This window comes from Notamacropus eugenii, chromosome 3, assembly GCF_028372415.1.
Source record: "Notamacropus eugenii isolate mMacEug1 chromosome 3, mMacEug1.pri_v2, whole genome shotgun sequence".
Classification (NCBI taxonomy): Eukaryota; Metazoa; Chordata; class Mammalia; order Diprotodontia; family Macropodidae; genus Notamacropus; species Notamacropus eugenii.
In genome coordinates, this window is record NC_092874.1 from 309,632,398 (window position 1) to 309,658,262 (window position 25,865).

At 48.8% G+C, this 25,865-nt stretch overlaps 2 long non-coding RNA genes across 3 annotated transcripts in view; one reads left to right on the plus strand and one right to left on the minus strand.

The window, feature by feature from the left end:
- LOC140496605 (uncharacterized) overlaps positions 1-25,865 on the plus strand; it is an 86,720-nt gene that overhangs the window by 5,822 nt on the left and 55,033 nt on the right. The window lies entirely within an intron of this gene.
- LOC140496606 (uncharacterized) lies at positions 4,636-25,333 on the minus strand. 2 transcript variants are annotated; one of them, XR_011964338.1, is made up of 3 exons: positions 24,202-25,329; positions 17,508-17,772; positions 4,636-17,404 (listed from the first exon to the last, which is right to left on the minus strand). It is a non-coding gene; the product is annotated as an uncharacterized lncRNA (long non-coding RNA). The 2 variants fall into 2 exon arrangements; XR_011964337.1 differs by having other exon boundaries at positions 4,636-17,772; positions 24,202-25,333.

Consider the following 25,865-nt stretch of genomic DNA (forward strand, 5'->3'; position numbering starts at 1 on the left):
CATCTTTATACCCTTAGGAGGGGACACACTTTTATTAGGCCCCTCCCATGGTAGAAGCCAGGCACTTAGGTTGCCAAGAAAACATAGAATTGCCCCCACTTTGGGAAGCCTCCCTTCCCTGGAGAGTCGACCTGCACTTCCAGAAAGGTGGGGCACACAGCTGCAGGCAGAGAGAGCAGAGCTCTGGGGGAACCCAGGCTCCCAAGCCAGCAGAAGGCCTGAGGGAGAGGATGCCAGGCATGGGGGGAGTGACTATCCAGAAATGGAGGGTACTGTGAGAAGAATGGGGGAAAAGTTGGCTTGGCTGAACCTGCTTCTGCCTTATTCTGGGGGTCGTGGGAGTGCAGATCAAGAGACAAGCTCATGACTGTGGCCCCAGGGACCACCAGAGGAGGAAAGGGATCCAGGTGCCGGGTCTCCATCCCAGGATGGCTCAGACTTTGACTGCATGCAGAGTGTTGGGTTTGGGATCAGAAGTGATCTGGGTTCCCATCCTGCCCCTGCTGCTCAGCAGCTCCAGAAATGGGGAGTCACTGCACTTCTGAACTTCAGCTTTCTCATCTGAAAAATGGGGATGATATGTCTACTTCGACAGAGTGTTAGGGAGCAATGCATGTAAAGTACTTTGCCCCCTTAGAGGCCAATGGGAAAGTCAGTCTTTGTCATCAGTGCACATTTGGATCTAAGCCCAAAGAGCTGGTTTGAATGAGTGGGCATGCGTGCATCCTAAGCCTGGGGAGAGGGGCTGGTCCTCTGACAGTCCACACCCAGCCGGACACTCACTTCTCCAGAGCTCCCAGAAAACGCCTGCTGGAGCTGGGCATCCCAGCAGACTGCCCCTTACTGCTGGGTACCTGATGGATGGGGTTGATCAGCCAGGCCAGGGCTGCCTCCCTCCTCCAAACCACAGTGACTTGCCCACAGTCCTACAGTGTGGAAGTCCCAGGGCCCCAGGAAAGCACCTAGGGCGGAGCAAAGGAGTGGCTTTCAGCTCTGGCCAAGGCAACTCCTCTCATTTAGGGACAGGAGAGCAAGCTGACAAGACCCTTCCTCCCCTCCCCCCGGACCTTGCTTACCTCCTCCATGTTGTTCCTCCCCCTTTCACCCCTGACTGCCCCAGGATCCCTTCTCCCTCCTCTCCTCCTCCCCACCCCCCAGCAGCTTGACCTGAGGCCAGGTTCTCATCAAGACAAGGGGGTGGGGTGCAGAGACAGGGAACTGGAAGCCACAGCCTAATGTGGGGGTGTGTGCTACACCCAGCTGTGCTGCAAGGAGGTGGGGCAGGGAGAGGCAGCAGGGAGGGTGTGGCTTGGGGCTCCCCCACTCACCCCACCCAGTGCTGGGGATCACGGAAGACAGGCAACACATGTTTTCAGGGCTTGAGAAAAAGAGAGAAGGGATGAGACAAAAGGCACGAGGGAGGGAGACCAGTAAAGGAAGAAAAAGAAAGAATGAGAAAGAGAGAGAGAAAAAGGAAAAGAGGGGCTAAGCATGAGGGAATAGGAGAACACGTGAAAAAGGGAGTGAGAAAAAGAAGAGAAGGAAAGGAAATTGAAAAGGGAGAGGAAAGAAGAAAAGAGGGAAGGAGAAAATGGAAGGAAGAAGGAGAAAACCAGGGGAGAGTGGGGACAGGGTCCTGAGGAACAGCCTAGGGAGGGGAGTAGGAGCCCCTATCCCCCAGGGAGGTGCACACTAGGGCAGAGGGGCCAGCAAATTGCTGAGCTCAGCACACACCATCCCCGCCCCCCAGCATACAGTTCACTTCCTTTGGAGGCCGGCACAATGATGTGGAATTTTTACTCAATGTTTGGTGCCTGCCAGGAAATCCTGATGGGGGCTGGGGTCCTCAGAAGGGGATCCCCCAACTTCCTCCCTCTCCCTCCTTCCCAAGTTCAAAGGGCACCTTTGCCCAACCCTCTCAGCTGCCCATGACCCCTGCAGAGCACCCAGAGGCTGGCAGACAAAGCCCACTGGGGAGGGATGTGTGTTTGCACGTGTGTCTGGGGAGCGGGAGGTGTGTGCATGCATTCTCGAGCATGTGTATGTGTGTGTGCATGTGTGTGTTTGTGTGTATATGTGCATGTGTGTGCTTATGAGTGGGGGGGAGGTGTGTGTGTGTGAGGAACTTTACCTCTTGAAATGATTCAAATACTCAGAATGTTTTCTGACATTTGCTAGTTGGGGGCTTCCTGTCCATGGAGGGCTGAGAGTCCCTGGGGGCTTGAGAGAGGAGAGAAAGAAGAAAGAGCAATGGCATCCCAAATGTAGCTGCAGATTCACACACACCGCACACATATTTATGCACACATATCTTGCATGTCTATTTACATACATACCACACACATGCAGATCTGCACTGTTATCTATATGTACAAGTGTGTATTTATGCACATGCATGCAAGTACATCTGCACACATCTGTCTACATGAGTGGGTGTAGCCAGCAGGGCAGCTAGGCTGGGAAGCAGGGTCCTCCAGGCCTTCCTTGCTGCTCAGATTCCTGGTCCTTCAGGCTCTGGCATCCCTCTTTTCTGGACCACCACACTTTGGGCATATGCCACAAGCTGGGTGTGCTCTCCCAGGTGAGCTCTGAACGGTTGAACCCGATGACTGTAATACCGCCGCTGAGCCTGGACCGGTCCCTGGCAGTCTGGGGCTCCTCTGGAGGTGCAGGCAAGATTCTTGGATCCACCTAGGAGTGGTCTTTAGACACCAAAGGGAGGGACATTCACAGCCTCGGAGGAGAGCCCCTGGCTTCTCAGGACTGACAGGAGCCCAGGGAATACTTGGGGAGAGCACAGTCAGTGAATGGGGAGGTTGCTGGGAAAATTGCACTGGGAGGAATGGGGGGAACCAGGTCCTTAGTGGGATAGGGTTGGGGTGCAGTAGGTGCAGGTGAGACCTCTCTGGGCCACATGAGCAGGTCCTTGGGCTTGTTCTGACATCTGGGAGATGGAACTAGTCACCCAGGTTGGGTCTGATCAAGGTTGTGAACACCACCCCCTCATACACAGCCCCCTATAACACACATGCAGCCCCTCCCCATCACATTCAACCCCCTCCCCATCACACACGTACAGCCTCCTCCCCCTCATATAAAGCCCCTCATCACCCCCTCACATGCAGCCCCCTCCCCAATCTCTCCAAACCTCCCTGTCCACCCATCCTCCCTTGGCCAGTTTTCATTGGAAGGGGGAGCACGTTCAAGGAAGCCAGGTGGGTCACTTTGAGACCCTCTTCGTGGCCAGCCCTTCCTTATTCTTCCCCACATTCTCTTCTCCCCCATCCCCTGCTGCCATCCATTTTGGACAAAAAAAACAACCCCACAAGCCAAAGTGGCAGAGGGTCCTGCCTGCCTCAGGCAAGGAGCTGGGGGGAGGTGCTAGAAACTTGCTGTGAAGACCCATCTCCCCTTGAGGTGGAGGCTGAGCGATCTGCTCCCTATGCTGTCCCAGGCTGGCCTGAGGCCTTGAGTTCCAGGCTATCAGCCCCACCCCTACCCCACACCTAGGCTGCCACTGTGAGAGAGCCTCTCTGGGGGACTGGGCCCTTGTAACTCAAGGCTCTTGACCCCTTCCTGGGAGACCGAGTCTATCAGTGAGACAGTGAGGTCTGTGTTTGTAGCTTGCCCAGCCCCGTATCTGCCCCTCATTTATTTCCCCAATAACATCCCCATCAATTTGGGCTTTTGTTCTTTCAGGATGGGCTCTCTCCTCCTCTTTTCCCAGCCCTTCATTAACCCCTTGTGCACTCAACACTACACTCTCTGTTGTCTTTGGTCCCTGTTGGGCATGTTGATCATTTTGTTCCCTCGTATGTTTGGAATAGGATGATTCTGCCATATTGGAAAGGGGAGGGCCCAGAGCTGACAGTCCCTGGGAGCAAACCTCACCTAACACTAGGCTCAGCTATTGCAGGAAGGAATGAGAGGCTGGGAGAAGAGCATATTTGGAATGAGAGAGACCATGTTGGGAAGAATGGACAGCCTTGTGTCTCAAAGAACAGGAGTCACCATCAGCGTTGAAATAACATGCCAAGCCAGGACCCCAGTGTGAGCCCTGCCTGGGGCAACAGGATCCTCTCAGGGGGGCCTCTGTTCTGTGTAATCCCAGGCCCAAGGTGACAGAAAGCACAAGTGGGGCCACTACATAGAGGGTTTGCCAGCCACAAACAAGGCCAGGTCCAAAAACTTTGGCCCCCTGACATGCATTGTACGATTTAATACAGGACTGGACTGGACTGAGACAGGAAGGCCAAGGTCCTTCATTAATGGGTACTCGGGCATATTTAGTTAAAAGAAAGACAGCACATGGGCTCTGCTGTCCCTCAGGACCCAGTCCAGTGCTCAGGATACAGGAGGAGCTCCATCTCCCTTGGGCAGAATTATTATCTGGGGAGATCTCCCAGTAGAAAAATCTGCCTTGGCATCCCAAGGATTGTGAACTTCCCATGTAGGCTTGGCTATTTGACTCTGATTTCTGTGAGACTTGCTGGGAGGGGTTGAGCACCAGGGTGGGGGTGGTGTGAGGATGGAGTGGGGGGCACCTCCTGCTTATGTGCGGTGTCTCAACAGCATCTCTGACTTTTGTACAAAATCCATACTTAGAAATCAAGGGACAGAATTCCAGAGACCTGTTTTCTTTTGGACTCTTTTAAGGTACTTTCAGAAGGTCAGTTGGTCAAGGACATGTCATTGTTAGCAGGGTATGACACCACAAATCACAGACTCCTAGATGTCATCCAGGGAGGGACTTGGGAAGGCATCTAATCCATCCTACCCATTTTATAGATGAAGAGACTGAGGTTAAGAGGAGATGTGGCTTAGCAAAAGTCACACAGACAGTAGCAGGCAGGATTCTAAGTGAGGTCCCCTACAAGTCCAAGGTCTATGTGCCAAGATGCCCAGGCTTCAGCTTGGAATGGTCATTTGTCCAAAGGTACCCAGGGATGGTGAGCTTATCGTCCCCAAGGCAGCAGCTCCTTCCACTTTGGGATGACTTTTCTTGTCAGAAAGGGTTTGGTTTTTCTTCCCCGCCAGTACCCTTACATTGAGCTGAAATCTGCCTTTGGAAGACTTTCATTTGTTTTTCCTGATCTGGATCAGGGCTGCCAGTGGTGGAAGGTTTTGAACACTAGACAGAGGACTCTGAGCCTGCAGGTATGGAAGAAAGAGTCCCAGGCTGGAGTCACAGCAGGGGGAGAATCTTGCCTTGGCTATCTGCTGCAGCCAGTCAGTCACATCATCTGCCTGAACATTAAATCTCTTCCTCTGGTAAATGAGCTCGTCAGACTAGCTGGTGTCCTGGCCTAAAGACCTGTGTGCATTAGGTAGCAGGTTATGGGGAGCTACTGATAATTCTGGAGCAGCAGATTGGAATGAAGAGATCTGTGGAGAAGTTGCACCTTGCATCGTGGAAAGATGGAATGGAGAAGAACAGAGGTGGGAATCCTCCCGGGATGCTTTCACCATGACCCAAGGATGGCTAATGAGATAGTGGCAGAGGGTCTAGAGAGGAGGGCTAGGAGGTAAGAAATGCTGCAGATCTGGAATGAGCAGGAATCAGGAACTGATTGCTTGTGAGAGGTCTGAGAAAGGGGAAGAAGGCAGCCTCAGGGCTCCAAATGTGGGAGCCCCAAGGGCAGCTGGGCAGTGCCAAAGGCTAAAGTAGTGAAATGGGGGGGGGGCAGAAACAACAAACTCAGCCTTGGATGTGCTTCTGAGGTGCTGGAGAGCACTGAGAAGGAGGCAGAAGAGAGACAGACCAAGGCTGTTCTATTGGCACTCATGCTAAACAGTGTCCTGGACACTGGCAGGGGCAGGGGGAGCCAGAGGAAGGATATGCCAGGACATGTGCCTGGGATCTCTGCTCCTGCTGCATGTTAGACAGGGGAACATCCCTGATCCTCTCTGAACCTCAGTTTGCTCATCTGTAAAATGGAGATATTTATGCTTGTCTCCCTTCCCCTGGTGGAGGGGGGAGGGAGGAGAGGTTGTAAGCCAAGGATAGTTCAATACTCCCAACGAGAGAATCTCTGGAAGACGTGAGGAGTTGGTTCTTTAACACCAGCTGGGTCCTACACCCGATGGAGACTCTGGGTGTGTCAAGCTCAGCTAAGTCAGAGTCCATGTTGGGACTTGCCCTGTAAGGTTCCAAACTCTGATGCCAAGGCCAAAGGTAATTTGCTGACTCAGTGTTTGAGGCAAAGGAGGAGGAAAATGAATGGGAGATATCTTTCCCCAAGGAGACCTGATCTGAGAGAGATGGCCTTGGAGAGGATGGGGGCCGGGGAACCCATGGTAGTCAGGTGGAGGAGCTAGCCTCCTCATTCACAGAAGGGGAAACTGAGGCCCAGGGAGAGGAAGGGCAGAGAACTCATAATTGGCAGCTCTAGGATTTGAAACTAAAGCCCAGATCATTCATTCATTCATTCACTCATTTAACAAGCACTTACTAAAATACCAATTATACTCCAGGCAATGTAGATTTAAAGTCACCAAAGAAACCATCCTTGCCCTCAGGAAGATGACAGTCTGCTGGGAGAATGGGGAATACTGGACACACTTGAGTCACACAACATCTCTTCCAAGGAATCTGGGCATAGGGGGCCCTAGTGGGGTGGGGAGGGGGAGGATTGGGAAAGGCCTAGTATGAGCTGATGAAGAAAGCCAGAGATTCTGGGGGCAGATGTGAGAAGGGACTCTTCCAGGGATAGGAGCCATCTGGAGATGTCTCAGGTGACATCACTTGGCCATTTTAGCCACTCATAAACAGTGTGTGGGACTCCTTCAAAAGGAGCTTGGAAACTTGGGTAGATGAGAGGCAGGCTATGCAGGGCTAGAAATATCAGAAGACCTTAAATGAACTTAAAGGCAATTAGGGGACCACCCTCATCTCCCCACTCCTGCCTCTCCTTTGATCAGACCATAGAGGCTCCTTTCACAACAGGACTGTGGGAACTTTAAAGAAGAGCTGCTCTGATCCCCAGGATACCGAGGCCCAGAGGGAAGGGTCCAGACTGTAGCCAGCAGAGCCAGGTTAGCCAATGCTAGTTTGGATGCACCTTGTTCCGCTCGTCTCCCTGGCCCTCACTTTCCTCCTCAATGAAATGAAGTGGTTGCTTTGGTTGGTGGTCCCAGAGGCCCTCCCATCCCTCTGGCAAGCTGGAGGTGGGAGGTGAAGGTCACCCCCAGAAAAGGAGCCCAGGTTGTGAAGAAGTAGAGAAAATAAAATGCTTTGTAAATGTGGAGGTCACACAGGTTCAAAGACAGTTTTGCTGCTGCGTATGAATACAATTGTCTTTCTTCTTGTCCTTTATCTAAATGGTCCTGTCAGTGGACAATTCCTAAAATCACAAACACGCATAGCTTTTTTTTTATTCCTCAAAGAAGCAATGGCAAAGTTGGCTAGGAATGATCTCAGCCAGCAGGTCCAAAATGTGGGGTGTCTGGCTCCTGGCTTAAAGGACTTTATTGGCTACTGGAGAATAGAAGAGAAAAGGAAAATATCTTTTGGTCACAGGACAGGATTTACATACACACCCCCATCTGCCAGCCTTCCCAATTTATTAGGCAAAAACCCAGGCTCTGGTAGTTGTTTCTGAACCACCAGATCTCTGATACATCTCTTTCTTTGCTATATAGAACATTTACCATATACATACATACTTATACCTGTTCTTACATGTGTATCCTGGGATTCACAGATGTTGTTTGCTGAGATTAGGCTTTAAAGACAAGGATGAGCCTTAGAACTCAGATACCAATCCTTATTGGACTGCTTCTTCTGTAATTAGCAATTTTGCCCTTTCTAAACAGGACAGAAGTGAAATGCTCCAAATCTGATAGAAGGGTTGACTTCCTGGACAATAGACAGGCCAGTGAACATGGTGGCGAGGTCACAGGATTCCTACATCGAATTTGGCCAACTGAGATGAGAAAAACATCTTTTGCATTATATTCTGTTCTTTTTAAATTTTTTGTCAATCGCTACTTGTTTATAATTTGTTTTTAGAATTTTATTATATATTTACTTTGATTTTTCTCATTGATTATTTGCAATTTATTTTTGTAATTTTATTTTCTTATCTTTAATTTTTATCATTCACTATATTAGTTATTTGTAATTTATTTTTAGCCATTTTTTTTGAGGTGGGGGTACTATTGACGACTTCTTGGCTATAGGCCTTTCAAATTTCTCAACCAAATATTTCCTATCTATTCAGTAAGAGAAGAGAATGGAAATCCCTGCCACCTCTCCCGCTCCCCCTTTTTGGCTAAAGTTTTGTGATAATGGCCACTGGTGGAACAGAGCCAGTCTTCAAAGCTCTTTCCAGTGTTGGGGGTGTAGGTTGAGAGTCCTGCTGGCTCTCGGTGAGTCTGGGCTCAGCCTCGATCTTTCTGCTGGAGCACTCTGGAGAATTAAGGCTCTGAGCTCATAGACTGAATTATTTCCATCAGACACTTAACTTAGACCCATGCATGGCTTTCTTTTACTGTAAGCAAATTCCAAACTGTCCATCTCCTTGTGGGCAGGTCAAGAACTCCTTCATTCAATACATTTTTCAGGGTTACAGGCCAGAGGCTTGTCTTCATCCCTGGAGGAGGCTGCAGGAGACCCTTTTTGCACCCAGATGTTACAGAACTGTATGATCTGGGAAAACCCAGGCTATAGCCCATTGGGAGACCAAATTCATTCCCAACTGTTTTCAAAACTGGCCCATGCTCAGCAGTCTTGACTGAGAGGGTCCTTAGGGAGCATGTGGTGGACCATTCAGGGAATCCAAGGAGTACACTCCCTCATCCTCTGATTGTTTGCTGGGGAAGTGGGGTTGACCAGGAGGAAGCGCTTACTGTAGGTAGGAGAGAGCAATGAGTAGGCTTTAGGGCTGTGTCAGTGAGCACTGAAGGCAGGAAAACACCCTTTCCCTCACTCCTCCCATTGTCCCACCTGGAAACAGGCACCTCCAACTACGGGGCCTTTACAGCTGAGAGTTAGTCTCCACTTAAATTAATCACAAGCCTTTTCAGAACCCTCCCGCCACTTATATGGGGACACAGAAGAGAGAACCAGTGGAGGGTCATGGTAGCACAGGGTTCTTAAGCCTGGGGCTTGTGCGTTTGCTTTTTACGATTTCTTTAATTGATAACTCAATTTTGAAGGAATGTGTTTCCTTTGGCATCGTTTAACAACACGCTCTGAGAAGCCTTAGTTTTCAGCTGCCTGCCACAAGTCCAGGTACAGGAATCTTGCCTTGGAGAACTCCCCTGCCCACCCTGAACACGCAAGTCTTTCTTCCGAAGGGCGGAGCTTTCCAAGGTACTCTGTCCAGGGGCGAGCAGGCTCTTGGAAAGGTACCCGTTTCTAATGATTAGAACGAGGTCGTTGTGGCCCCAGCTTGGGCAGTGGACACAGTAGGCGTTGGATAAATGCTTATTGATTGGTTAATTGATCGAGAGGGACCTTAGGCTGAGATGAAAGGTTCGACGACTTCACTGTCCAAACAGGGATTTCCAAGAGTTGTCTTGACTGGGCGTCACATGAAACAGCAGAAACAAAGCTGAATCTGGAGGCTGGGGGTGCAATATGAGATCCCGGCTGTGCCACTTACTAGCTGTGAGGCTCTGAGCCTCAGTTTCCTCTTCTGAAAAGCAAGGGAGTCATACTCGCCTACCTCTGAGGCTCCAGGTATGGAGAGAGGACCCTGTGAAAGTTTCGAATGGCTCCCTCCCGCCAAATATTCTCTCCCACTCCTCTTCACTCCCTCCGCCTCTCGCCCCAAGATGGAAAACGTCCTCGGCCTCGGAAAGGGCCGCGCATCCCTCTGACCAGGGCATCTTAACCTGGCTTCTCTGACCTTGCTTTCCTGCTCCGCTGATGACAGTATTTCTACGGAATCGGGCTGTTTGGGTTTTTTTGTGGTTGCAGGGACCGGGTCCGGGTCCCATGACGGGCTTCTCCAGGCGTCCCTCCAAAGGGCTCACTGGCACCGCCTCCCCGCCCCTTCTCTCTCCCGAGTCCAGGAGCAGGAGTTGCCCCTCTCTCCTCCCCAGGGGCCTCTAGGACAGAGGGAGGCCCCGAGAGGCCAGAGGCAGCCGCAACGGGCTTTGGAGTTGGAAGGAGACCTTGGCCGAGGGCTACACCGATCGTTGGACTCCGCAGCCCTCTCCGCTGCCACCCCACTGGCTAGGTCTCACACCGGGAAGGAGCTGCGTCCAGAGTCCAAACCCCAGGCCAGCCCCCCACCCACTGTGCCACCGACCGAGAGATAGAGGCAGGCGGTCGGAGGAAGCAGGGAAGGACGGGAGGCGAGTGCAGCCTGGAGCAGAGAGGAATTTGGGACCGGAGGTGCGGGGCCGCTTGCTACCCTGCCGTGTCTTCCCTCCCTTCCACTGCCCCGTGCCCCGCCCGGGGCCGCCTCCCTCCGGAGGGTCTGACCCCTCTAATCCTCTTTAGTGCCCAGCTGGGTGAGCTTTACTTAGGCAAAGTAAACAGAGGCCCAGAACAAAGGGCCGGCGGCCTCGGCCGGGTCCTACTCTGACCCTGGGGTCGCGCCCTTTGTTCCAGCCTCAATGGCAAAGGCTCACCCAGGAGCCTGGGCTAATTCCGGCACGTGCGGCGGCCCCGGGGCAGGCAGCTAGCAGCCGCCGCGGCTGAGATGGGAAGGCCAGAGGCCTGAGCCCAGACATCCCGCACATGGGAATGTATGACCGCCTGCCCTTGGTCATCCCCAGATGCTGCTTGCTCTCCTGGGAGACAGCCGCAGTGAAGTGTGTGTGTGTGTGTTGTGTTGTGTTGTGTTGTGTAGTATACCACTACTGACAGGAGGTAAGGGCCTTACTTGGATCCCCTGGCTACTTTGTAACTCAGTTCAAAGTCCCTGCTCCCCGGATACCTTTGCCCATCTCACCCTCTCCACTAATCCATCCAATTTCCTGATGGTGACTGGGTTGGATGCTCAAATATCTGGGCTCCTTTTTCCTCCAGATAAAATCAGCTCCTCCAGTGCTGTGGCTGTTTTCAGTCTGTCAGCATCCCCAGAGTCTACCACACTGCCTGGCACACAGGGAGGCCGACTGGACAGGACATTTCATTGCTTGGGGAATTTCCTGTGAAGAGAGTCCAATGCAGAGTCCAATCCTCCAATGCAGGTCAGCATCTCCCTTGCAGCTTAGACATTGCTGCCTGGGATCCTGAGTAGTTAGGTGACTTGCCCAGAGTTACACAGGCAGGTGGGATTTGAACCCAGGTATTCTGGGCTTCAGAGCAGGCGCTCTACCCACTGTACCCCTGCTGTTTCTCAACTGGTAGAAATTCAGGCTCTTAATATGATTTTTGAATGTACAAAATGAATGAAGCCAAAGGCTATATGCTGAGCACAGAGCTTCACCGATTAAGCACCTACTGCTGCCAGGTAAGGTGGCCATCTAGTCCTCAATATACAGTGAAGGAAACTGAGGCCCAGAGAGGTCTAATCACATTCCCGACATTACACAGGGAGTCCAGAGCAGAGCAAGGTTTCTGACCCTCCATGCATTGGGCAACAGTGCCTTCTTAGGTCCCTTTTAGCATTTTGATAAATTGTCCAATGATATCGTCTCAAAAAAGATGGCACCATAGACAACAGCCTTACAAACATGTTACCAAAGGCAGCAATTCAGTGTCCAGCCCAGCCCATTGCACCTAATAAGTTAAATTTTAAGCGGTCTTCCAACACCCTCATTTTACAGAAAAGGAAACTGAGGTCCATTGAGGGCACATGGCTTGCACTGGGCCACAGACCAGTTTGGAGGCACCTTCAGGGACAGAATCTAGGACTTCTCCCATCACTCCGAGCTGTTCAGTGGAATTGAGGTGATAAGTATTTCAAAAGAAGATGGTGGCTGCATATTTAGAAAATATGGACATTTGGGGCCAAACAGGAAGAAACCAATATTATTTCTCCAGGATTCTCCTTCAGCCCTGCCTGTACATGTTTTGCCCATCACATGTCTATCATATTACCTAACTGAAGGCTGGAAATGAAAATGACATTTTAAAACAATATTTTCCAAATATTTTAGGCATTTAATGCAACCAAAGGGTTTGATAGCCATTATCCACAGCATTCTGGTCCTAAACTTTATTTAGGGAAAGTACACAAAGCGTATGAAAAAATGATTTGTTGTGTTTTTCCCCTATACTCATCTGAAAGTGGTCTCTCAGTGCATTATCTCTGGAAAATCTGGTCAGTGGAAAAGATGGTTCAGGTGAGTAGAGTAGATTTTGAAGAAAGAAGAAATTTCATTCTGATATTTTGAAAATGGAATAGACTGCTGTGCTAAGTAGTGAGATGCCTGTCACAAGTAGTATTCAATCAGGGAGTTGGGCAACCACTGTCAGGAGAGAGGAGATTTTTCAAAATAGTAGACTTTGCAGACTATCATTTAGTGAATTGGTGACATGGTTATGCTATCTTTGGACCTTCTTTGCTCTCTGTGAAAGAAAGAAAAAGGAAGAAAGGAAGAAAGAAAGAAAAAGGAAGCAAGAAAAAGGGAGAATGGAAAGAAGGAAGGAAGAAATACAAAAGAGAGAAAGGAAGGAAGACAGCAGGAGGAAAGAAAAAAAGAATCAGGTCTTTTCAGACTTTGGGTTTTCTCCCCAGATAATGAAAATATTGAAAGGATGGTGATGTGAGGCAGCATTTCATTCAAATGGAAACACCCAGGGTTGTCTGAATTCACCAACTGGATCCTCTTTTGGGAAATGTTGTCCTAACTGGTGTCCAAAGAGCCGAGTTCAGAGGCACAGGATGGAGTCTTTTGCATGGTGCTCATCACAGAGTAGGTGCTTATTAAATTGTTGACTAGATCCTCCCTGGTTCAGCTGCTTCCTGCCCCTCCACAGGGCCTCAGTTTCCCCCTTTGTGAAATGAGGATGCCCTGGTGGACAACCCTACTGAAGAAGAAAGAGTCAGGATATGCCCTTCTGGGCCTGCAGTCTGTGTCTGCTTCTGTTCTCCCCATAACAAAAGAACTGAGCAAAGAAGAGGACCTTCCCACCCCCCAGCCAAAGAGGATCTATAGATTTCTTCCTCATTTCTGTCATATGTCCATTCCGTCTCCCTTGTCAGGGCTCTCTCAGTCTTCCTCACATCCCCACTCCTTCTGGTAATGCTACTTTAGGCTCCAAAGCCTTCTCTCTCCAGTTGTTCTGGGCCTCAGTTTTGGGGACTATGACGATTCTGGGATTTTAGATTCTCTTTGGCCATTTACTCTTTCAACCAGGCCCAGAGTCAGCACTCAGAGGGTTAAAAATTCTGTGTAAGGACTCCTGAAGGCTGTGGGAGAGTCCAACCTCCAAAGCCACCTACCAATGGCAGGACATGCTTCCATCTGGGCAGCCTTTCCTTCTTACCCTCGGTTTCCTCAGCTGAAGGCTCATGGGGTTAAAGAGCTTGCTGGAAGACCCACAGATTGTTAACTCTAGAACAGGACTCAAACCCAAGAGCACAGGATCATGGAAAGGGAGCTGGAAGGAGCTTTGGAGATGATCTGCCCATTCCCATTTTATAGTGTGCAAACTGAGGCCCATAGAAGATACCAACTTGACTTGCCCAGAGTCACACTAGTAGTTAGTGGCAGAACCTAGATTTGCAGGCCCATGCTTTGTTTTCAAAGCCAGTGCTCTTTCTGCTATGATGTGCAGCTGCTCCCAGGATGTCAGTGATGGGGAGGTGGGGGTGGAGGGGTGGGGGGCTGGAGGGGGGTGAGGAAGGTCGTTGGTGCCCCAGCATTTCCTGATGGAGAGGTATCATTTCTCAAAGGATTGGCAGCAAAGGAGTTAATACGATTCCATCTGGAAAACCACATGAGCCTTGTGACGGCATGATGCTGTGGCCAATACCTGTCCTAATTCTGGGGCCCATCCTTCTACCCAGCTCGAGCCTCTTCTGTTCTATTCCGAGTGTACGGCAGGCAGCCTGTGCCCATTCCAATGGGGTCATTGTGGCAGGGCTGCTTTTTGTCTATGCAAAAGTCCAAAGAAAATGAAAAAGGACTCTCTCCTCTCTCTCCCTCCCTTTCCTTCCCTTTTCTCTCCCACCTCCCTCCTTTTTCTCTTTCTTTCTTTCTCTCTCCCTCTCTCTCCTTCCCCCTCTCTCCCTCCGTCTTCCTCTCCCCTTCTCTCCCTTCCTTCTTCTCTATCCTTTCCCTCTTTCCCTCCCCCTCCCTCTCTATCTCTCTTTCCTCCACCCTATACTTGCACATGCAATGATTATAACCTGGAAAAATTAAATCAAAATGCTTATTAAACTGCAGTAAGATAAAATCCTATTCATAAGGGAAAAATTAGTCATCATTTATGATGGGGCATAAGAATAGCTTGGACATACTGCTACTCGAGAGTTCGCAAAAGAAACTAGTTATGCCTTGTAATGTGGGCTGCAGGCTCAGGGCGCAAGCCTACCAATACCTTCTTGTGTGACCTGGGCCATTGCTTTGCCTTTCTGGGCTTCAGGTGCCTCCTCTAGAAAACCATGGGGCTGTACTAGCTGAGATCAAAGGTTCCTTCTAGATCTGCCATTCTAGGTTTGATATTGGAAGTTCTCTCCTAGCCCCAAGAATCTCTATCCCAAGGTCCCTTCCAAGTTCTGACTATTAAGGGTCCTCGTAGCTCTAACAAGAACTGAACTGTACGTAGAATATTCTGGTAGGTACTCATACAGCCTGGAATTGTGTCATTCTGTGTCAAAGCCTTCTCCATGGAAAGTTTCAGCTGCCTTAGCCACTGTGAGTTAAGCACTGCCTTACATATCTGGTGACTCGTAGCATGGAGGAGAGAGAGAAAGAGAAGAGGGAGGAAGAGAGAGAGAGAGAGAGAGAGAGAGAGAGAGAGAGAGAGAGAGAGAGAGAGAGAGAGAGAGAGATCTGCAGGATTGTGTTTCACCTTGATACTGATGAACCAGCTACATGACTACATGACCCTGTGCTAATGTGACTGAGATGGCATTGGTGGTGGTTAGTTTGTGTGTGGCCATGGAATGCTCAGTTTTGATTCGTGGCACAGATGCTTAGAAATCAGAAGTCATCTGACTTGTGAATTGGTTTTGGGTGTGGAGCACTTGGGGAGAAAGATCGTCTCCAGATGAACCCTCCCTCTCCCCTCCTTTCCTCTTCCTTTTACCCTCCCCCATCTTCCAGAGTTTCCTTTCAGTCTCCTCGAGACAGCTCGGTGTTCTCGATGCATCCAGACACCGTGAAACTGACTGGGCTCCATCTCCTGAGATGGGGGACCTTTGGGATTTTGGTCCTGAGTGCTGTTATTTTCAAAATACCAAGTCACTATTCTGGGGTGGAAAGAGTGATGAATGGGTTTAGAGTCAGAAGATGGATTCAAATCCCTGCTTCTTTGCTTGGGTTCATGTCAGTTTCCCTACTTATGAAAGGCAAGTGTGATCCCTTGTACCTCTGAGCTCCCTTCACCTTTATTCATGAGTTAAGCCTGCTCTGTGTATGTTGCTCACAGATACCATGAGGAAAACCTTCCTTATGATGAGGTGGGTAGTCATGTTCTGGGGAGATGATGGCTGGCACCTCAATAAGAGAGCAATGCTCATTTTTGTCTCTCAATCTCATTGAAATCCCTCAACGGTTGTTTGAAGGACCCTGGGAAGTAATGGGGGCCTCAGTCTCCTTAGAGTGAAGAGTGAATTCAGTGGCCTCAGAGAATGGTTCCAGTTGGTACATCCTCTGTTCCAAAGTACCTTTGGTTCTAGGATCTTTCAGTTTCTTAGGATTCTGAGCCCTAGTGTTCCAGGGGCAGAAGCACTCCTGGAAGGTCTCATTTGACTTGTTGGGAGCCATATATGCCCATTCCTGAGACAGCCTTTCAATGATTCTTTGTGTACCTTAGCTGTACACATGTAGTCTCCGTTGGAATGCCCACCCTGGAGAATAGCTGGGTGGGTATCGATGTTTTTCTCTGCCTCCCTAGTGCCTGGCCCAGTGGCTGGTACCCAGGAGTCACTATCTGCTTGTTTATTAATAGATTTGTGTTCCTTATTGTCTTTTTCAAAGAATTCTGTGTTCCGGTAAGCATTTTTAAGTGATGATATATTTGGGGGTTGTGGGAAGGTGGCTACATCTTCCATCAGTTTTCTCTGTGTACCCAGAAAGGCAGTTGAAGGTCTTTCCCCTAATTGTGTCTTTGTGGAGCAGTCTGACTTCATGGAGTCCAAGCCTCTTGGGGCTTGGGGACTGTCCACCACAGGGCACATACCCTGTCTATATCACTTAGTGGACACTTGGGGCAGAAGCCACTATGAGTTTGAAGCTCAGACCTGATCTTTGTAAGAACCACACCTTGGTGGAAGTGGAGGTGGATGGAAGAGAGCTGACCGCAAGGCTGGTCCCTGTCAGTGACTCAGAAATCCAAGCTCTTGTTTGGTAGAAGTGGTTATTGAGAACTGGACTCTGCAACAGGAAAGAAACCCTCATCAGGGGTTTCTTAAACAATACATTTTCTAAGTTGAATTATGTAAGTCCAGTAGATTTTTGGTTTTGCCCAAAAGAAATGGAATATTTCTTTGCATGTCTGAGTTTGCAGTAAATGTTGGTTCTTTTTGGAGGGAAAATTATTTTTTTGTTCTTTCTATCCTTTTAAGTAGTTGTAAGTCTGCCTACTATATACATATACATATTATATATATTCCTCCATCAACACCCCATCCCTCTCTCTGATAAGTAGGGTTTTTTTTCACCCTTAAATATCTCCAAGTCCCAAATCATTGCTATAGGACCTTTGGACTAGCTTTCTGACCTGGGAAAGAATAAGTCTCACCATCTTTTTAGATTTAGAGTCTGATATATTTCCAAGCACACAAAGTGAGGGCAGAACGTTTGGGAAGGCAACCCTGAAAATGGACTGACTCTGCAGCTGCTAGGCTTGGAATTTGTATTTCCCTGTTTTTCTAGAAGGATAGCAAAGTTGAGGCTCGAAGTGGTGTGTGTGTGTGTGTGTGTGTGTGTGTGTGTGTGTGTGTGTGTGTAGTATATATGTGTATGTATGGTGTGTATGTGTGAGTATATGTGTGTGGAGTGTCTATGTATTTGCAGTGTGTCTGTGTGTGTGTTAGCAGATGTGCATATAGACACACACTTATTTCCCCAGGACGGTGTTCCTGAAATGGAATTTTCCTAAATGCCTGAACCGGGTCCCATCGGGCTTCGTTCCCCTGCTTCTTCCCCTGCCCCAGGCTTTGCTCTCCAAGCTGCTTAGCTTCCACTAATCGCTCTCTGGAAGAACTCTCCCAGACGCTTCCTTTGGGGAGGTCTCCGTCCACTCACCCGCCGCTGCCGCTGTCCCAGGCAGATTCAGCATTGACCTCTCCTGTGTCTGACTCCAAGGTTGTCCTGGCCAGTTCTTGGTCTGTGCAAAGGGACATGTGCTTTATCAATACAGTGAATGGGCTCCCAGCTGAAATAACACAGCTCTGGGCCTGTGTTCCTGATGCATGGAAGGAAAGTTGTACCTCGGGTGACTGCGCTGACTGTCTTAACTGACTGTTGTTAACATTTCGCCGGTCAGGATGCAGGGAGGTGAGACCCACAGGCAGAAGGCGATACTTCCCAAAGTTTCTCTTTCAATGCACTGTTCCATTGGGCTTTACTCCAGAGGGGGACGGGGTCAGGCTTGAACCGGGAGATTTCAGAGAAACAAGTTCCTTTGAAAAAATCTAAGATATTGCACTCCTCTACCGCAACTCCCCTCTCTCCTAGTAAAGCCGTCTTCCCTGTCTGGAAAAACAAGAGACGCATTTTGCTGATGATTTTTTCTAAGACCGACACTATTTCTCTTTTCAAACTATCTAATGTCTCAGCTTTTGTTTTTCCTCAGACAGGGCACCAGGATTTGTGTCACCAGAAATAGTTAAATACTTGAAATCACTATTGACTGACTATAGACTATAAGCAGTGCCAGAAATCAGAGAGAGAAATAGCCATTTCTACTGGGAGACGCCATTTTAATGAATCTGAGAGAGAGCATCAGAGAAAATCTGTCAATTTGGGGGAAGGTAACATGGCAGTTCTGACACGCAGTGGGTGACATGCCTTCCCCCAAACCCCAGAAAAAATCAGGAAAATGGGGCTTGGCCCCAAATAACTGGGTCTCTTTGAAGGGTCCGCTGCAATTTGAAACTCCTATATTTCTGCTCATGCAGACCCCAGGAAAAATGTGCTTTCCAGACTCCCCTGGACAAGGCAAATCCACCCATTTCTAGCTTTATCTCTATCGATATCTATTTATTCCATATGCCCACACAGATACACACATGGGTACCAATGTCTTATTCTCTTTGTGTATGTTTATACTGCTTAGAAAAAATAAAAATGAAGAGTTAGCTGCTATCTAAGTCACGTTTTCTTTTAGCTATAATATATAATCCACACATTCACACACAGAGCATATGGTAAAATAGAAATAGAGTCTATATCAGTAGCATGTAATAAAAAAGATACATGTAACAGATAATGACAGAATACATGAGAGATAGCCATCCACGGATCACAAAATGAAAGATATATGTATAATATAATTAAAAAATAAGACAGATACACAGATGTAGTATAAAATGAAGGCAGAAATAAAACTATGTGTGTGTGTATATATATATATATACACATACATGCTCTTACATAGACTTTAGTGAAAAGGATAGATAAGATGTACATATATTTGTAGAATAAAAATATATATTGTGTGTATATACATATACTATATATACACACACAGCAGATAAGCACAATGTGGTACATAATAGATGGCTAAGGTATGTATACATATAAGTACAATATAATGAAAAATATATACATAAATGTAAATTAAAATAATAAACGATATGATGCACATAGCATAAAATAAGAAAAGCTATCTCCCTATGGAGACTTTCTAAACACTGTCCACAATATTTGTGTACACATGTGGAATGTAATAAACCTATGTGACAATCTTCCCGGGTAGTACAAACTATAGAGACAGAGAAGATCTGTCTATATCTATACAAATACACGTGCATGTGTAGTAGAGTGAAAAGATGCCCATTATATGCACACAGTTCATGGAATGAAGAGATCAGATCCACACGTAATATCTAACGAAGATACAATGTCTATACTCACAGGTAGACTATGAAGGGAACTACAGAAAATACGTACGTGTGATACAGAATGAAGAGACAAGCTGGAATTTTGTCACATAATTCAGATGACCCTTTGCCCACTAGAAGTTTCTAATCTGGATTTTTATTTTTCAAATGTGGAGCTGGGAGCCACCAGTACCAAGACAAAAGAATCATCAGTCCCAGGCCTGAGTGCATTTTAGAACGCTCTTAAACTGACATTTTTTTTAATCATGAAAGAAGCGATGTCATGTTTTTTTCTGCCACTTTTTCCTATGACAATTTTTGAGGACTGAGGAGGGGGCTGAACCCACCTCCTGAGCTCTCCTCCCTCTCAGATCCACTTGTCTGTTTGTCAGAGCACACATTTGTGTGGCTAGCACTTAAATGCCAAGTTTGCTATAAACCATTACTGATAAAAATTGAGTGGACAAAATGCTTGGAGAAATGCTTCACACTGTTTTGAAGGAAATACGGGTCCACATTTATGGAGTCTTTTTGCAATCTGAGACACTTTAAAATTTTGAGTTGCCTTTGCTGCTTTGCTGGGTATGTGCTCTGGTTTTATCTTCTTCCCACATTTTTTTTTAAAAATACATGTGTATCTACGTGCATCCATCTAGCTGCCTGGGAAGTTGATGCCCAGAAGTCTAAAATGAACTATAAATTCCAAGAGCCCACTGCTTATTACTGAAGAGGCAGGACGAAATGGAATTTCTGATGCGCAAAATTACTTGGACCTGAAAGCAAGATCTTATCTGATGAATAGCAAAATAATAATAATAAATAACTTAAAACCTGTCCCTAGATTTTGTCCCCACTTTCTGATTAGCTGTCTGTCTGCCTACCTACCTACCTACCTACCTACCTACCTACCTACCTACCCACCTACCTATCTATCTGTCTATCTGTCTGTCTGTCTGTTTATCTAGGAATAGTCTGCCTTTGGGAAACATTTACTGAAAGAATTGGAGCAGCTATCTTCCCAAGGGCATCAGCTCTGTGGGCATTAAGTTTAGGGGGCCCACTTCAACCACCCTGAGAACAAACACAGACTCGGGGGCATTTGGTCTTCTTGACTATGAACGTAAAGTTTTAAAAATTTCTGTCCAAATCTAAATTATCCCACCAGCCTCATCCTTCCTCACTTGTTTTCCTTACTTATTTAACAATAATGTACTGTAACTTAAACACTATAATATGGATTTGTGTCTGGAAGAAGTCTCGGACATGGCTGAGAAGGTAAATTGAGGTTACTGTGAAACCAATGATCCTGATTTTGTAAGGGGGGGTGAGGTAGAGGAGAAAACAGGTCACTTTCCTTGAACTCTGAAGCCAGTTTTTACAAAGTGCTTTTCCCTGAAAATTGGCAGCAAAATTCATCTAACCTCAAACTTCACACATTTTACTGAAGTGTATGACACACTCTAAATAAAATTGGACCAGGGAAAAAGAAAAACAAATTTTTTTTGGTGGGGGAGGGGTGGACAGATAGCAGGAAGTCCCTCGCTGAGATTTCCATTAGGCAGATCTTGTGATAAAGGGGAAGAAAATAACTCACCCCCAAGATCTAAACCTACTGGAATATCACAACTCTTTCGAGCAGTATTTGGAAAGATTTGACCTCATCCCTTGAGAGCTCCCCTCCCAAAAGCAGGGGCAGGCCATTCACAGTGATTTGGGATCCAGCAATGAAATGCAAAGTAATTATTTCAATATTTTTTAAAAATTACTTTAAAAACCCCTTTTGCTATTATTGACAATATATTTTAATTTAAATATTATAATATAATGATAGCGGAAAATGGAGGGGGGGAAACACTGACTACTACTCATCTGGAATTACCTGACTGGTATTAATTATTTCTGAATAAAGCTGAATTTGGCTTCCCAATTTGCAATCATAATTATATGGAAATCTCCACTAGATCCAGAGAAGAAAAAAAACTACATTCCCAAGAACAGCCTTCTGCCTGGTTCCAAATAAAAACTGGAGGGAACAGCCACATTTAAATGCCTTCTTCCGAACAGGGCGAAAATCATTCTCCAGCAAGAAATAAAGGTTATCAAGAGGATCCAGAGACCCAGAGATTTCAAGTGAAAGTTGCAAGGCAGAGAGCTGGCAATGAGTCCCCAGCTTTAGGAAGAACAGGAAGAAAGTAGTTGTTAAGGTTGTATTGGTGCTAAGAGCCTAGAGAGGTGAGTAGCCTTTGGGGATGGAAGAAAAGTCGTTTGTACTTTGTGGGGCAAAAAGAGCGAGCTATCTCCCGGTGCCTTCTCTCTCTCTCTCTCTCTCTCTCTCTCTCTCTCTCTCTCTCTCTCTCTCTCTCTCTCTCTCTCTCTCAGTCTCTCTCTCTCTGTCTCCATCTGCACACACATGAAAGGTCAATGTTTTAGATCTTAGATTTAAACCACAAGATAGAGTATATTAATTTCTATGAGTTAAGGTGCTTGAGAAATTGATTTAAAATGAATTCAAAAGGACTTTTTGGTGGCAACTCATTTTCCTTATAATTATATCTTTTAAAGAGCAGGCATTTTCTGTATCTGAAATGAGGCATATGTGAAGGAAACAGGTGTCTATGTATTTCTGTAATTAGTTACTTAGGTGTTTATTAATCACCTTGATCTTTGGTTGTTTTTTTTTCTTTTCTCATGCTCTTTCATTTTGCAGGCAGGAGAAATACAGTGGCAGCGGGGGTCGCTCATTCTTGGTCCTTTATTTCATGTGGTTATTTTATTTTATTTTTCAATTTTCTTTCATTTCCTTTCCTGGTTTTTGACATGAGGGGATCGGAGCAGTCAGGACCTGGGCTCTTAAACCCAGACACACAACGTCAGCTCCCTGAGAACGTCTGAGGTCCTCGACCCTCCTCTAATATTGGAAAGCCACAAAATGACTTTAATATATTTGTCAGGAGGTAGACCAGACTAGGCATATTTGGGTTATTAGGGGAGGGGGGCGGCGGTGGCCATTTAGGCTGTTTTGATGTTCGTTAAGTGTTGGATTCCTTTTCACAGTTAAAATGGTTTGGGGAAAAAGGAATCTGCCGGAACCTCTACTCTCTCTCTCTCTCTCTCTCTCTCTCTCTCTCTCTCTCTCTCTCTCTCTCTCTCTCTGTGTGTGTGTGTGTGTGTGTGTGTGTGTGTGTGTACAGTCGCTGTGGAGTAAACCTCGGTTCTTTTCGGGGACAGCCACGTTGGCGGAGGCCAGCCTCTTTAGCCCTTGTCTTGTCCTATGAATTTCAGTTGAGTAAAAATGAATAAAAATTGTGCAGGACCAAAGAAGAAAGGAGTTTTCATCAAGCTTTTTGTGAGAATAGAGACTGGCCCCTGGAGGAAGATGGAATGGCTGCTTTAGTTTTCATTACAGAGGAATGAATGCTTTTTTGGGGGGGGGGGGTGATGGTCTTGTTGTGAGTGTGCCTGTGTGTAAGGTAGGGCTGAGCAGCGCTGATATCCTATTCCTCATCTTCCAAGTGAGGGTCCCCAGACCTGGCAACTCCAATAAAAAGTTATCCTAGAAAACTTTTTCTTCCAGAGACAAAGGCAGGAAGGTATTCAGAGTTTGGGTGTTATTCATTTATTTAATATTTTTTAAACAACATTTGAGAAATGAATGTGTCTGAATTTCAGGGAAAGCCTTTACTGTGGTGTGTGTGTGTGTGTGTGTGTGCTCACATGCAAGGGAGCAGGAGTATTTGGAGAGAGGGAGGCAAAAATCAGTGCCTTTTTCCCCCTGAATTTTCAAGTCAAACATTGGACCTCAGCAAGCTCCCTTGCAGGAGCTTGCTCTATAAATAGAGTCCCCTCTATAAATATTGCATATCTAATGGGAAGTACTCAAGCCGACCCAACCAGCAGCCTGTCACAGCCTTTGGTCCACAGCAATGGAGTAGAAGCTGTGCTTTTGGGTCCTGATTTGTATAGAGCCCAGCATGACTTCTCTCCTCCTAGGGATCAAGCTGAGAAATCAGGCCACTGGCAGGACAGACGAGGACACTCGAGGCCATCCTGAAATGGAAGAGGACGGCTGCCCCTTTGTGTGAGAGTGGACTGAGGGGAGGAGCAGAGAGACCCTCAGAGCCCAAGACCCTCAGAGCCAGAGACACTGAGGGTAGAGGGACACGTGGGTGCAGGAGGGTCCTCTCCTTTGTACTGCCTATGGGGCTAATGCAGTGTTTAATGAAGTTTCCCAGCAAGGAGAGGGCTGGCAGCAACTTTTGAATTTGCCAATGACATAAAAAGTATATATATTTTTCTTCCAATGGGCAGGTTTCAATTGGTAGACAAGAATGGTGAGATGTGACGTGGAAGGGTACTGGATGGAAGGAACGCTGATGTATGCTGGGGCCAAGAACCAAGAAACTCTGTTGCTATGAGAGGGGAGGGTGTAGTGGGGGGAAGGGGGGGCAAACTAGAGGAAGCTGGAAATTCTGTTCTGCCTTCTGAAAAAGCCAGCAGCTGCCCCCAGCTTGGAGCGCGTAGGATGTGGGTAGTCAGGCTGGGAGAGGGAAAGAGAAAGAGAAAGAGAGAGAGAGAGAGAGAGAGACAGAAGGAGAGAGACAGAGAGACAGAAAGAAACAGAGAGAAAGACAGAGACAGAGAGGGACACACAGAGAGAGACAGAGAGAGAGAGAAAGACAGAGACAGGGAGAGACAGGGAGACACACACACACACACACACACACACACACACACACACACACACACACACACACACACACACACATTCGCAGCCCAGTCCCTGACAGCTGAAACAGAGGAGCCGAGATGCAGGCCAGGAAGCATTAGACTAGTCTGCCTGTCCGTGTGGCTCCTAGTGCACAACCCTCCTTTCTCCTTGCACTGGGACGGCTCTCACGGTCCAAGCCTCTGAGGACACTCCAGGTTTAGGCCATCCAATCAGGCATTCTCTCTCTCCTCTCTAGGTCAGATCTCTGCCCAGTGCCCAACCCATGGCAAGCAATAGTAATGACGGGGATGGGAATGAGGATGGGGGCAGGGAGGGGATGGGGTGGTGGGCATGATAATCACAGTTCCCCACCTTTCCAGTTATCCGGCTGGGACTTCTTTCTCTTGGGTAAAGTTGGGTCAAATTCGTAAATGTGTCCAGTCCATCAATATGGACTTCAGGCTTTCTCCGTCGGAAAGGAAAAAAAAAGGAGACGTGTATTTGGAGAGGAGAAAAGTCATCTTCAGGGTCTGAGTTTGGTTTTTTGGTGGATCTTTTTTGTTCTTTCGGGCTTGGGCACAAAACAGAAAAAGCCAAGGCTGCTGCAAAGTCCTAGGCCTGGCAGCGGTTGCGCTCAGGCGGCGGCCGGGGGGAGGGGGTGCGGAGGGGGGAGGTTGGGGACAGGGTTGGGGGAGGCGGCCGGTGCCAGGAAGTTGGCTTTACAAAAGCCCTACAGTGAGCTGCCAAAAAGCGCAACGTGGGGTTTGGGGAAAAGGAGATGGGGGGGTGGGCTCCGCCCACCCCCCCCCCGTCAGTAAGGCCAAGTGTAGCCGGCCGCGGGGTCCCCGCCGGGACTGGGTGGAGGGCCCGGCGAGGCCGGCAGCTTGTCCGTCAGTCACCGTGTCCCCTGGAGCGGCGGCGGCGACTCGGCAGGAGGGCCCCGGGAGGGGGGGCCAAGGGAGGGATGGATGGGGGATGGGGAGCCGGCAGAACCCGGGTAAGCAAGGGCGGGACGCGCGTGCGCGCACACACTGGGGCGCGCTCCGACTCCCCCGACCTGGAGCCGCCAGAGGGACGAGTTCGGTCCGGTCAAGGTCAAGTCCTCGGACGCCCCTCCCCCGGGGGGGGGGGAGTCCCAGTCCCCAGTCTGTGGACGCACGCGATTCCGAGTGGCCCGCGAGCACGGCGGCGGGGGCGCGCAACCCAGCCTCGGCTCAAGCGACTTGGGGCAGACGGGGAGAGAGCGCAGCTGGGGGAGCAGAGCTTGCGTGTGGGGGCCTGGGCCTTCAGGCCTTGTGGGGGGGCAGCGGTGACGGGGGGAGGGGCAGCCTGGGCTGCGTGGGGCTCTGCGCGCGCGCACCTCCCAGGGCGCGTCCCCGCCGCCGCCACGCAAGCCTGGGCCCCCTCCCCTCTCCGTGGGCAGCACCTCTCCCCCCTCCCCTTCTCCGGGCCTCTCCCCTCCTTTCTCCCGTTCTTCTTTCTTCTCCCACCCATTCTCTTGCAGCTCTGGCCGCCCTGCTCCCCCTCCCCCTTTCCTGCCAGCCTCGCCCAGTCCCGCCCCGCATGCCAGCCCAGTCCGCAGCCCGCAGCCCCCCACTTTCCTCTCGCCCAACCCGCAAGTGCACAGTCGGGGCTAGCCAGCTCCCCCTAAGCGGTCAGTGCCGGGGTTTGTCTCCAAGGCCACCGCGGGAGCTGCGCCCGCAGGCTCCTGAGCCATTAAGGTGCTGCTCCCTGCCTTCCCCTCTCTCCCCCTTTACTGGAAGGGCCTGGAGCGGAAGGCAGTCGCACTGCTGGTCACTGCCCTGGGCCTCGAGGTCTCCCGCAGCCTAATGGGGTGTGTGGTTAAACCTCCCTCCCTTCGATTTTTGGCGGGTCTTTTATTGTCCCGGCTGTGCCCGCGACCAGTCGGCCTTATTTTGCCAGGGGGTGAAGCCACTCTTCTCGCCCGCTCACCCCTGTTTTCCTCCTTCCTTTGGGCCGGGCTGGGCTACCCCCCCCCCCCCCATGCCTCTCTCCCACTCCTCCCTTCCCCCCTC